Raw genomic sequence first — 11,850 nt, 5'->3', positions numbered from 1 at the left:
TCTGTGCAGCTGGGGCTAAGTGTTTCATGAAGCTTTTCATTTACAAGAATGTGGACTGAGTCACAAGAAAAATATCCTTACTGTGGATCTCAAAGTCTGAAAAACACTCTGCTAGAGTAAGTTAGGTTAAACAAACTTTATTCATACTTCAAAATTAAAATCCAAGACACACTGAGAACATCATAGGTAATCCCAGAAATGTTTTTCTGGGTGTGTATCTGTTCCTCCTTAGACTTTCCCCAACAGGGTATACACATGTTAATTAATCTCCATTTACACTCAGCCCTGCCTGTCCCAGGGATTACAGCCAGACCAGACTGCCTAGCTCGGAATGCCCTTATTCACTAACTGCAAAGGTTTTCTGGAATAATCTCATTAAATTCCTTGGCTACTTCTGAAAATGAAGCACAAAAGAGTTATTAAATGCTTCTCCCTTTTGAGTTCTAAGTTACAAGCGATTTGGCAGTAGAGGGAGCGCCGTGTGGGTCTCAAATGGCATCACTGGGAGACAACCTGTAAAAACCAAAGGAGAATAACTTGAAATAACAGCCAACTAAGCGGTTCAAAATTAAAAGCTAAACTTAAAAGAATTTAGGGGGGAAAAAAAGGCTGCCTAGGAACCCTCATTCTAACCAACAGTTTTTAGATGTCATGTCTGTGTTAGGGTGGGCTGTGGGGGCCCAGTTCATGCATTATCATATCAAACAATTTCAAGGGAGGCTGGTGAGGTTCTAAGATAATTTCACATGGTAGCTTGTTTAAAGGAGATGGTGCATTCTCTCGATAAGTGGACAGAACAAAGCTTCCAAAAAGTATATGGGATATTTATACTCAATCCCCCTCTGGATATAAAATTTGCTTGAGTTCTCTGCAGAGCAGTCAAGTGTCCTCAGAGGTAGACTATAACTAAGGAAGACTTTCTCCACTTGCTAACATGCCCTTTCACTCTGTTTTATTGACTGGCTATAAGCTGCTGGGACCAGTTTTCATGCTTATTAAATCTCACCCCAAATACAGCTTCCTTGGCGACCAAGCAAAATGTGGCTTTAGCTATGAAGAATCCACACACATCTCCCCATTTCAGCAGAAAAGAAAGCCAATCACTCTGTGCCCATTTCCAGGCTGGCCTCTAAACGAAAACAAAGCCAAACCCTCTCCAAGTGCCACTTAACTCTTCTCTCGCACTCCAGCCAGCCCAGCCCTCTGCTGCACAAAGAACAGCCCCCCCCCCCCCCAATTCAGTCAGGACATGAGCTGAACTTGAGAGTGCCCAAGTGCAGGAAACCAAACAGCTCCACCAATGCCACGGGACCCCTTCTGAATGTCAGGATACCGGCCCACAGTGCAAAAAGGTCAGAGGCATAAGCATTCCCTCCGCACAAACTGGCATGCACGTTACATTCCTGCCTCCGTGTCAAAGAGCTCATTCATTTTCCTGAAATATGTGACAAGCACCCTTTCATTCCACAGTAAGAGCATAAACCAAATCCTGGTTACTTGCCATTTCTGCTGCCCCTGAGTTCCCCATGGGGTGCCTCACAGAGCATGTTCCATCAGAGCTGTCAAACAAAGGGTTTTAAACAACACAAAAGGGCAACCCCACCACTGATTTTCAAATTTTAGAGGACAATGCAGTAGACCAAGAATTTGACAGGCTAGTCACAATTCTCTGGAGTCCATTCAATTTGATCCCTTAAAAAGCTTGAACGTCTTTTTAAGAGCATGGGACAAAACCCATAGCAAGCCTCAGAACAGATTACTTGATCCCTCAGTCAAGATTTTCAGACAGGGATAACTAAACATCATAGGCTTGTGGGGCTTCTTAGGGATAGAATGTAAATAAAAAGTCTACAAAAGCTCACAGTTCTGTCTCGCACACCACAGGCACCACCAACTCAGCATAACATTAAATCCAGGGCGAGGGAAGACAATACCACTCCACTCAAGCCTGTGAGGAAGGCCTCTGCTTACAGGCGTGAGAAGCATTCTGGTCCAGCTTGTGGGCAGCTGATGGCACAGGTGCTAGTTGGATCCTTTCACCTCAAAAACTGAGGCTGAGGGCACACCTGATGAGGAGGAATTAAGAAAATTATATTCAAAAGATATACACATAACTCTCAAGAGTTCTCTTTACAATCAGGTCTGAATCTCCTATGAAGCCAACTGGTGAAACTGAGTTTCAGACATCCATTTTCCACACAGGAAGGCCTTTCTCTGCCTTCAGACAGGGATAACTTTACATCATCATCAACTCAGCTACAAACAACCTGCCAACCCAGAGCACTGGCACATTTCCTTACCAAATGTTTACCACCCTCACGAAACCTCTCAATCTTACCCAATTTATCAGAGTATACATTCCCTCAAGGGTAAAACAGGTTTTTTTCACCTTCTCCCATTCAGTGCTTACTAGAAGTACCTAGTGTCCCAGACCTGGTACATAAGGTTGTGAGGCAGGGTTAGAATTAGGGCAGTGGCTGGCTGATGGACAAGGGCAAATTCCAAGGAGCAGTCAGGCCTCAAGGATAAACAGACCCGAGAACAGCAATGAACACCAGGAGGCCAAATGACGCCCACCTAGAGTCAGTCATCTACACTCAAGCATCTCAGAGGGAGAAAGGAGAAGCCAACCCACTGGGCCTGAGTGAATCATCTATGCTCAAGCATCAAGGAAGGGAAAAAGAAAGGATAGTAAAATAGTTAATAAAAATTACAACAGGAACAAAAATCTATAAAAGCAGATTATCCCACACTGTCAGGGCTTCTCCCTCTAACCTCTTTGTGAGAGTGTCCACAAGTCCTCTCACATGCATTCTTAAATTTTTTGCCTTCTTACTCTCTGGGCTGTGCCCTCGAATTCTCTTATGGCATGGCCAAGAACCTGGAAAACTGAATCCAGCAACAGTTCCCTGCCCTTGTCATGACACAATCACTCTCAGCACAGGTTATTTAGTGTACAGTGTCAGTAAAATGCCTGAAACAGTGCAGTCACACATCTATTTCAGCCAGCTGCACAAACAGTACCTGCTGCCAAGAGGCAGCAATATCACACAAGATCACTTCTTCACTTACCTGTGTGCAAAACACCCTGCAGAGCAGATCATGCATGTGGCTTAGTTTTTAAGATAGAGGATTATAAACCTGCCTTGAGAGCTACTTAAAAATAGCCAGCACTGTACCCTTGCTGTAATAAAATCCTAGTGCTAAAAGCAGATGATGTCATCTAACTGTTCTTATGCCCGTTCTTGAACTGGCCACACTTGATTACTAGGTGCCACTCCAGAATTCGCATTCATGGCAGAAGAATGCATTTGAATACTCTGGAGGTGATTCTGATATGTACCCAGTTGTGAAAAACAGTAATCCAATTCATTAGCTTTCTTTTTACCTTTTTTTTAACAAATAAACTGAAGCTTTGGTGCAGCTACCTGGTGACATCTGAAATTAAAACCCAAATCTCAAATTAATCCAAATGAGGGGTTCTCAAACGTTGGCTCTGTTGACATTTTGGGCAGGTGATTCTTTTGTTGCAGAAGGTTCTCCTTAGCACTGCAGGGATATTTTGCAACCTCGGTGGACTCCACCCATTAGATGTCAGTAGCTGTTTTTACATAAACAGTCATAAGGACCAGACTTTAGAGAGACCTGGGTTCAAACCCTGCCTTTGTTACTAGCTGCATAACTGGCAAGTGAACCAAGCCTGAGTTTTCTCAGGAACAAAGTGGAGAAAATATTATCTATCAACCACAGGGCTGTGGTGAATGTTTATGAGAGTGCGTGGGTGGAGAACCTGGAAAGGGGCCCAGCCAAGGATCCTTGATGTCTGTTGCCCTTATCTGGGCAACCAAAATGCTGGGAGACCCACCCATCCCCAAATCTAACAGACCAATACTTAAAGAGACCAGGACTTGTGCAATTCTATGAAAGAGCTACAAATCAGCTTACCATTTACAGAAATTTCATCATGAACATCCTTACACACAGGATGCTGGTTTTCATGTGTGTCCAAAGTCCACATTTGACACCTTTCATCTGAAAGAGAAATAAGGGTAACAACTTAATCTAAACAGAAACCACCTTAAGGTATTTATTCTAGAGACTGGTAGTGAATAGCTGAGCCTCAGCAAGTCAGACCTCCGCACAAAAGGTGTCGTTTCAGACAGGGATAACTTTAAATCATCCTCAGCTCAGCAAAAACTTGTTTTCCAAGTGTCCCTCCCTTGCATCCTTCTATGCAGTGACATCCATTTTGGTTTCAGTGACACCTAGTGGCCCCAAATTACACTGGCACAGGACTTCACTTTTACCATAAAAAGAATTAGCATTCTGTAAACGCTACAATTCTGGGTAGATTTCTAACGTATCCCTAGGGAGACTTCTGTGTCAGCATGTATTCACAGAATTGAACTTAAATTCAGAATAATGTATGAGGCGGATGAATGGGATGGACCTTTGCACCATCTCTGCTTCCTCATTTCTGGTGACCACCAGTCCTGCCTGACTCATTCTTACTCAACTTTGGGGCTCCATTCATCATTTTTAGCTTCCAACTGCAGCTATTCTCTTACTTTCTTCAGGTACCCAAAGAAAGGTCTACTGAGAGGGGGTGAAATGAGCATATAAGATTCATTGTAAAGCCATGGAGTTCAAGGCAACGTCTACTATCCATGGATTACTCTCTACAAAGTTAAATAAAAATTAGGGTCTGTGCTCAAGGCACCGCCAAGTGGAAGTCGTGTATTTAGATGTTAACACTCTTGATGCTGAATGTAAAGGTGCCGCTGCCAGAGCTCCTAAGGGCGGACACGGCAGACTCCCGAGGCCGCCGGGTTTGCCTGGACAGCACCCGGAGGTTGTACAGCGCAAGGGATATGGCAGATTGGAGCGATCCCGGTCTCCCAAGAGAAACCCTCTTTGGAAGAGCCCCTTCAACGACAAATAAAGGCTTGGCTTCTCCACCTTAGCAAAATAAAAAACTTGCCGTCTGGAAAGCGTTTTCTCAACCAGTATCTCATGTAGTCTTCGTGCTATGAGGGGGGAGACCGGGCTTACAATTTTCTCGGAGAAAGAGGACCCCTGAGAATAAGAATCAAGCCAAGTCTATTAGCGCCCTGGCAAGGAACATCCCGATTTCCATTCTCCACAAACTTACCCAGGGCCTGCCCGCAGCATTCAGCAGCAACAACTTCCACCATGACTCCCAGCCACGAGGCCGAATTCCGAAAGGACGAGTCCGCGCCTGCGCGCGTGTCTTTCCGGCAGTCGCGTGGGAGCTCTCGCGATATTGAGAAGGGGCTGATGGGAAACGCTGTTCAAAACAATTTGGTGGTCGCGGTGACCTCGCTCTCGACGCGTGGGCAAGATGGTGGCCGCCAGCGGGGACAGCCGGGTGCCCGGGGTAGGAAACCTGAGCTGTGGAGAGCCACGGCCGTAGAGAACGAAGATAAAAGGTCGCTGCAACCCCGAAAATAATTAAGCTGTTGATTGCACATAGTCCCAGGTCGAGTTTGGGGAGGTGCTGAAATCCGAGGGGAAAATGGCCGATAAGAAAACGGAGGCCCGGATGTATTTCGTTCTTAATTGCTTTGCGAATTTTATTTGAGTCTCGGAGGGGGCGTTTGGGGTCGTTGATTGGGTTGGTGAGGGATATTTAGATTCCCAGAGAATTGTTCAACGTTCCCCTCCGCTGCTTGTAAAATTGGGGCAAAAACAAGTGAGGCCGCGGCCCGGACAGCAGAGGGCGCCCGAGAGCGGCGTCGGGTCCCGGGTCGGGACACCTCCGTGCCTTTGCCCCAAGGCGGGTCTGGATGAACCCGAAGCTCTCTGCCAAGGTGTCTTTTAAATCAGGAAGAAAAAATAAAAGGTAATAACAAAATTAATTGTGAAAAGAACAAAGAATAATGTAACACCCACTGCCGCTTTTGTGTGTCATTTTCCAGGCGATCATCCTGGCTTTATTTTTTAGATAAGAACAAGGCAAATCAACTAAAGTCAGGGCCAGAATTCACACATATTCGGAAATTAGTATAACTTTGCAAATCCCCCAGCCCTTTTCTGCATTACTGTCTCTCCATTCTCATCACCTCTTTAGCAGTGATCTCTGTGGCATTTAGTCTGCCTTATATTTTTCTGTGTATGATAATGTGTTGCAGGTATTTATTTTTAGGTTACCACATTGGTTTATGTTTGCCTCCTTTCCTTCGTAAGCTCTTTGGCCAGGACACATATCTTTTATTTTTCTTCTGAATTTCTTCACAGTGGCCATTTGGGTGTTGTACTGTCTCTGTTCTCAGTAAGTGCTCAGCAAATAACTATTACTTAATTTATTATTTTACTTAGTAGTAACTTCTACTTTGGGAAGCTGATCCTTAGGTTTTCCTATCTGAGAAATTATTTTGTATAATACTGAAAGAAAGAATGAGTTTTCTCCTTGCAAACTGTTTCTTTCATTTGAGACTTGTAGAGGGAATTGTAGATGTGGGACTTGACAAATACTTTTTATGTAACTGGTGAGCAGGTGACCCACTCCTGCAAAATGATAACGGGAGCTAACGCGTCAAGGCACTGGCTGTGTCCCATTCTTCACACTAAGTGTGCTTTTCATATATGAATTCATTTGATTCTCGCAACTGCGCTATGAACTACCGTGACTATCCCCATTTTACAGCATGGAGAGATGAGGTAATTTGTTACAGTCCACACAACCAATAACTGGTGGAGTCAGGATGTGTTTCCAGGCTGGTTTTGGGAAGCAGAGGGGGATAGGAGAGAGTTTTGCATTTGCAGGGGTAGTTAAGAGCAAAATGAGAAATAAATTTAAAGGTAGGGGGTCGCAGTGGTGGGCATCTATCTGTTCCACTATTTTGAGCCAATCTCTAAGGAAGAAGAGGAAATGAGGCTGCAGGAACTGCTTTCTGAAAAACCATCAAGCTCCGGGCTCCAGCAGGGCTGCCCTGGGCCCCAGACTAGTTGCTCCCCAGTGTGCAGTGAGGGTCATTTTCCCAGAGGTGGTGGGGTGGCTGTAGCACCTGAGAGGGTATGCTTCACCTGCAGAGCGCAGTGAAGCTCAGTGAAACAGCAGCTCCTGGTGGATGGAGGTACCGTGGGCAGGCAGTGGCCAAGATGCTGGAGCAAGATACCCAGAGAGCCGTTATGCCTGGCTGAGCACGTGTGAGGTAGGCTACTTAGGCAATCCAGAAATAAATGGGGGAGACGTCAAAGAAGGCATCAGAATTCCCAAATGAGCAGGCAGGGACTCTGAGCTGTTGAAACTGAAGTGTGAATATTTTGTGACCTCGTTTGTACTCATTGCTGGTGGGGTCCAGTACATCTGAGTTTTACAGATGGTGGAATTATTATTTAGTCATTATACCAGGCTAGGACAGATCTATATTTATTGGCATGGAAAAAGTCACACAACCTACTGCAGAGTGACAGAAGTACATCACAAGCCAAGCGGGCTAGAAGTCCCACTACACCTCAGAGACTCAGCCTTTGAGGGCAAAGGGAAAATCTAGTGAGCTAGGCCTGCTGTGTTAGGGCAGTCTGCTTGTGCAATTTCATTCAGTGATTGGATCTAAGACATGGTACTTGAAACCCACAGTAATAGAAAACTCAGAACATTGAGGCTTATTTTTAACCAGGACAGGAATGTTTCGTTTGTTAATAAGAACGTGAAGGAGGCTGGGTAACATCCCAAGTACTTGGCTGCTTGCATTTGGGACACTTCTTCGGGATGTCACAGGAAGTTCATCTGCATGGCAGGCACTGTTAGTTGCTGATCAGCAGCCCATCTTCCTGCATCTCACAAAGAAAACCTAAATTCTTTTTCACTACTGAGCAGCTGCGGACTTCAGGGGAGATAAGCCCCTCTCCAGCCCCAAGGGCTGAATCTTGATTAGTCTGTACCAAACATGGCAAATCTTTTGCTGTTATTTAATGAAAGGGACTGTGATGCAATTCTGGCTAGAGAACTTTGGGAAAAAATTGTTAGTTTTAAAAAGAGGCCAAGAAAGGAACGGCCTTTCTTCTGGCTTTGGGACATGGTGAAGATGTGATGCTTGAGACTGCTGTAGCCATCTTACATCTGTGAGGCTTGCTTCAAAACAAGAGCCAAAAGTCTGATGGCGAAGTGGGAAGAAGAAAGAACTTGAGTCCTTGACCATGGTGTTGAGCTGCTAAAATAACTAGTCTAGAAACCCCCTACCTTCAGACCACTTCTTTGGATTTCAAGACAATTATTTTACATTTTAACATTTCTTGATTTGGGGATGCATCTTATAAACAAAGGGATCTTAGTTTCAGTGAAATAAAGTGAGATTTTAAAACGAAATCTCCTTATTTAAGCGATTTTAGAGTCAAAATCACCCTAAATGATATGATTGACATTTTCTAAATCCTTTTAAAAGTATTTTTAATTTTTAAAAAATAATAATAATTCCATGGAAGTATGTGCGAGACCACAGCAAAATAAAGAAAATGAACCAATGTGGCCCAGTTTCTGAAAGAATAACACCTGACACATATACGTGTTTACTTGGTACCAGGGACTGCTTTAAGCACCTTTTATATACTACTGCAGTTGATTCTCACACCAGCCCTGCCATTATCCCCCATTTTGTAGCTGAGCAACCCAAAGAACAGAGAGGTTAGATTAATTAGTAAGAGGAAGCCTTAAGGTCTGAACTCAAGACAATCCAGTTTACCAATCTCTGGTCTTAACCGCTGTGTTATATTTTCTGAAAAGATACACTGAATGGAATGTGTTTTTGCTTAACTGCAGTGATTTTAATTACCCAGCTAAAAAAAAAATCATGTAAGTATAGTGGATTTTTTATTTCCCTGAGATTTCTCAATATTGTGAATTCCTGTTCAGCAGAAATCTGGGGTCATTGAACATGACTTTAATGTTCTGAAGGAGGAGAAGGATGATAACATGTCCCCTACTTGGATGGAATAGATGGCCTTGGGCTCGTAGGGGATTACTTCCGTGTGCTTACTGGTGTGTCCAGGAGGAAAAGCAACACCTGCTCTGCAGAGCATACTGCTAGTAAAATTATTAATAGTGGATTTTTTTTAAAAATAACAATAAATGAGTATGAAGACTATGTAATATTCTGTTGATTTGTATGGTTTCCTGGACACATCTCCATGCCCAGAAACCACTGCGATTTTATAGCCTTTGCACAGTCTGTGCTCTGTTGTTACTCCCTTTGCAGAACCTGCCTTTCCCTCAGCCTCTTCTCTGCTTAGCGCATTCCAACTCATTTATATACTTGCTCTGCAAAGTCTTACCTGAAATGCTGAAGAAAATCCCTGGAGCTCTTTCCTCTGTGTCCTTCTGGAATGGCGGCTAAGTACAGGCTTTGCAGTCCTACTGACTGGATTAAAGCCCCAGCCAGTGCTGGTTCTAGCTGAGTAATCTTGGGCAAATCACTCCACCCCTAAGTCTCACTTTCTTCTCAGTAAGGTGAGGAGGAGGATGGCCATCTGAACCTCATAGGCCGATTTTAAGACGGTGCCTGCAAAGCACTCAGCATATTGCCTGCCAGGAGGTGAGCACTTGATAAATCGGAGCACTTGTTGTTCTGAACATAATTCTTTAGTACTCATCCCACCGCTTCATGATGATGTACTTTGGCATCCCCACTAGATGGTGATGAGGCAAGGATCAGGTCTTCATTCTTAGTTTTGTGTTTTTATTTTTAAGCCAACTTTATTTGCAGTATAATTTACATGCAATAAAATGTATTCGTTTTAAATGTATAGTTCATTTGTTCAGTAAATGCACATACCCCTGTAACCATACCTCCATTGGAGATTCAGAACATTTTCATCACCCCAAAGAACACCTTCAGACGCTTTTACAGTCAGTTCCCATAGCCAGCCCTGGCCCTAGGCAACCACTCGTCTGCTTCCTGTCACTATAGATTAGTTTTCCTGCTCTAGAATTTCATATAAATGGACTCATACAGTAGCTCCTCTTTTATGTCTGGCTTTTCTCAATTAACCCATGTTGCTGCTTGTATCAGTAGTTCATTCCTTTTCATTGCTGAGGATTATTCTGTTGTATGAATATGCCACAATTTGTTTATCCATTCATATGTTGACAGATATTTGGGTAGTTTCCAATTTGAAGATGTTATTATCAAAGCAGTTGTGAATATTTTTGTGCAAATGTTTATTGTGGACATGTTTCCCTTATTCTTGGTTAACTTTCTAAGAAACTGCCTAGTTTCCCAAATGGTTGTCATACTTTCCACTCCCAGCAGCAATGTATGTCCTTGTAATTGGTCCATGTCCTTGTCTTCAATTCTTATGGTCAGTCTTTTAAATTTTAACCGTTCTTGTGAGTATGTAATGGTATCTCACTGTGGTTTTAGTTTGCATTTCCCTGATGACGTCGGGAATGTAGGATGTTTAGGATCTTTCCGTGTGTTTATGTGTATGTTTCCCCCTTTTTAATTGGGTTGCCTTATTGAATTGTAAAAGTTGTTTTTATTTTCCAGTACAAATATCGGAAAATATTTTCTCCCAGTCTTTCCAAGAGCCAAAGTTTAATTTTGATTAAGTCCAATTTATTCATTTTTCCTTTATAGTTAGCACATTTGCATCCTGTTTAAAAGACTGTTCTTTCTCCATAGAATTACCTTTGTGGCATCTGTTCTGGATTCCGTTGATCTGTGCGTCCACATCCTTACAACCACCACATGCCTTAAACCCTGTTCTTGTGCCCGTAGCTCAGCGGGCTCGCTGTGCTCTGCCTGGCTTTCCCCGTTCCTGCTCTAGACCTGGGAACTTGCCTCAGGCTGAAGCTGGGGCATCATAGGGGTCGCTGTCGGGTGTGTTGCCTGTTGTCAAGTGTCTGTTTCTTATATTTTGCCCAATTTTCTAGTTCTTTGTTGTCAGGAGGGTTTTAATCAGTATTTGTATCCACAACACCTGGCACACAGCCGCTCCTTAAATGCTTCTTGTGTGGGTGAATTTTTGTGCAGCTCCAGATACAGTCCATTATTATCTTTTTTTGTCTTTTGCATTTTTAATTTTTTTTATTAGAGAATTGTAAGTTTACAAGAAAATTTATGCAGATAATACCGAGTTCCCATATACCTTCCCCCTCACCACAGTTTTCCCTATAATTAATACTTTGTATTAGTGTGGTACCTTTGTTACAATTAATAAGACAGTATTATTATAATTATACTATTAGCCATACTCCATAGGTTACTTTAGGATTCACTCTTTGTGTTGAACAGTTCTATGGTTTTAAAGATTTTTATTCTGACAATGCATATACAATCTAAAATTTCCCATTTTGACCACTATCAAGTATATAATTCTGTGGTGTTGCATTCACAGTGTTGTGCTACCATTACTACCATCCACACCAGAACTTTTCCATCACCCCAAACAGAAAGTCTGTTTAACTCAATTATGCATTAATTCCCTCCATTCCCTACCCACCCCCCTCCCCTGGCCCCTGGTAACCTATATTCTAGTTTCTGACTATGAATTTGCATATTCTAATTATTTCATATCAGTGAGATCATACAATAGCTGTTTTTTTGTGTCTGGTTTATTTCACTTAACATGATGTCTTCAAGGTTCATACATGTTGTTGCATGTATCAGAACTTCATTCCTTCTTATGGTTAAATAATATTCCACTGTATATGTGTATACCACATTGTGCTTAAGCATTCATCTGTTTGACAGACACTTTGGTTGCTCCGTCTTTTGACAATTGTGAATAACACCACTGTGAACATCAGTGTGCAAAGATCTGTTCAAGTCCCTACTTTAAATTCTTTGAGATATATGACTAGGGGTTGCCAAATCATATCGTAATTCT

At 42.9% G+C, this 11,850-nt stretch overlaps 1 long non-coding RNA gene and 2 other non-coding genes across 3 annotated transcripts; all 3 read right to left on the bottom strand.

The window, feature by feature from the left end:
• Positions 1-121: 121 nt before the first annotated feature.
• LOC143687197 (uncharacterized) lies at positions 122-5,285 on the bottom strand. The gene is made up of 4 exons (XR_013177448.1): positions 5,153-5,285; positions 3,946-4,032; positions 1,972-2,066; positions 122-513 (listed from the first exon to the last, which is right to left on the bottom strand). It is a non-coding gene; the product is annotated as an uncharacterized LOC143687197 (long non-coding RNA).
• LOC143689269 (small nucleolar RNA R38) lies at positions 2,173-2,256 on the bottom strand. Its single transcript, XR_013178714.1, has one exon. It is a non-coding gene; the product is annotated as a small nucleolar RNA R38 (small nucleolar RNA).
• Positions 4,114-4,191, bottom strand: LOC143689268 (small nucleolar RNA R38). Its single transcript, XR_013178713.1, has one exon. It is a non-coding gene; the product is annotated as a small nucleolar RNA R38 (small nucleolar RNA).
• Positions 5,286-11,850: the final 6,565 nt, after the last annotated feature.

This window comes from Tamandua tetradactyla, chromosome 6 (assembly GCF_023851605.1).
Source record: "Tamandua tetradactyla isolate mTamTet1 chromosome 6, mTamTet1.pri, whole genome shotgun sequence".
Lineage (NCBI taxonomy): Eukaryota > Metazoa > Chordata > Mammalia > Pilosa > Myrmecophagidae > Tamandua > Tamandua tetradactyla.
This window is presented reverse-complemented; position numbering and strand designations above follow the sequence as displayed.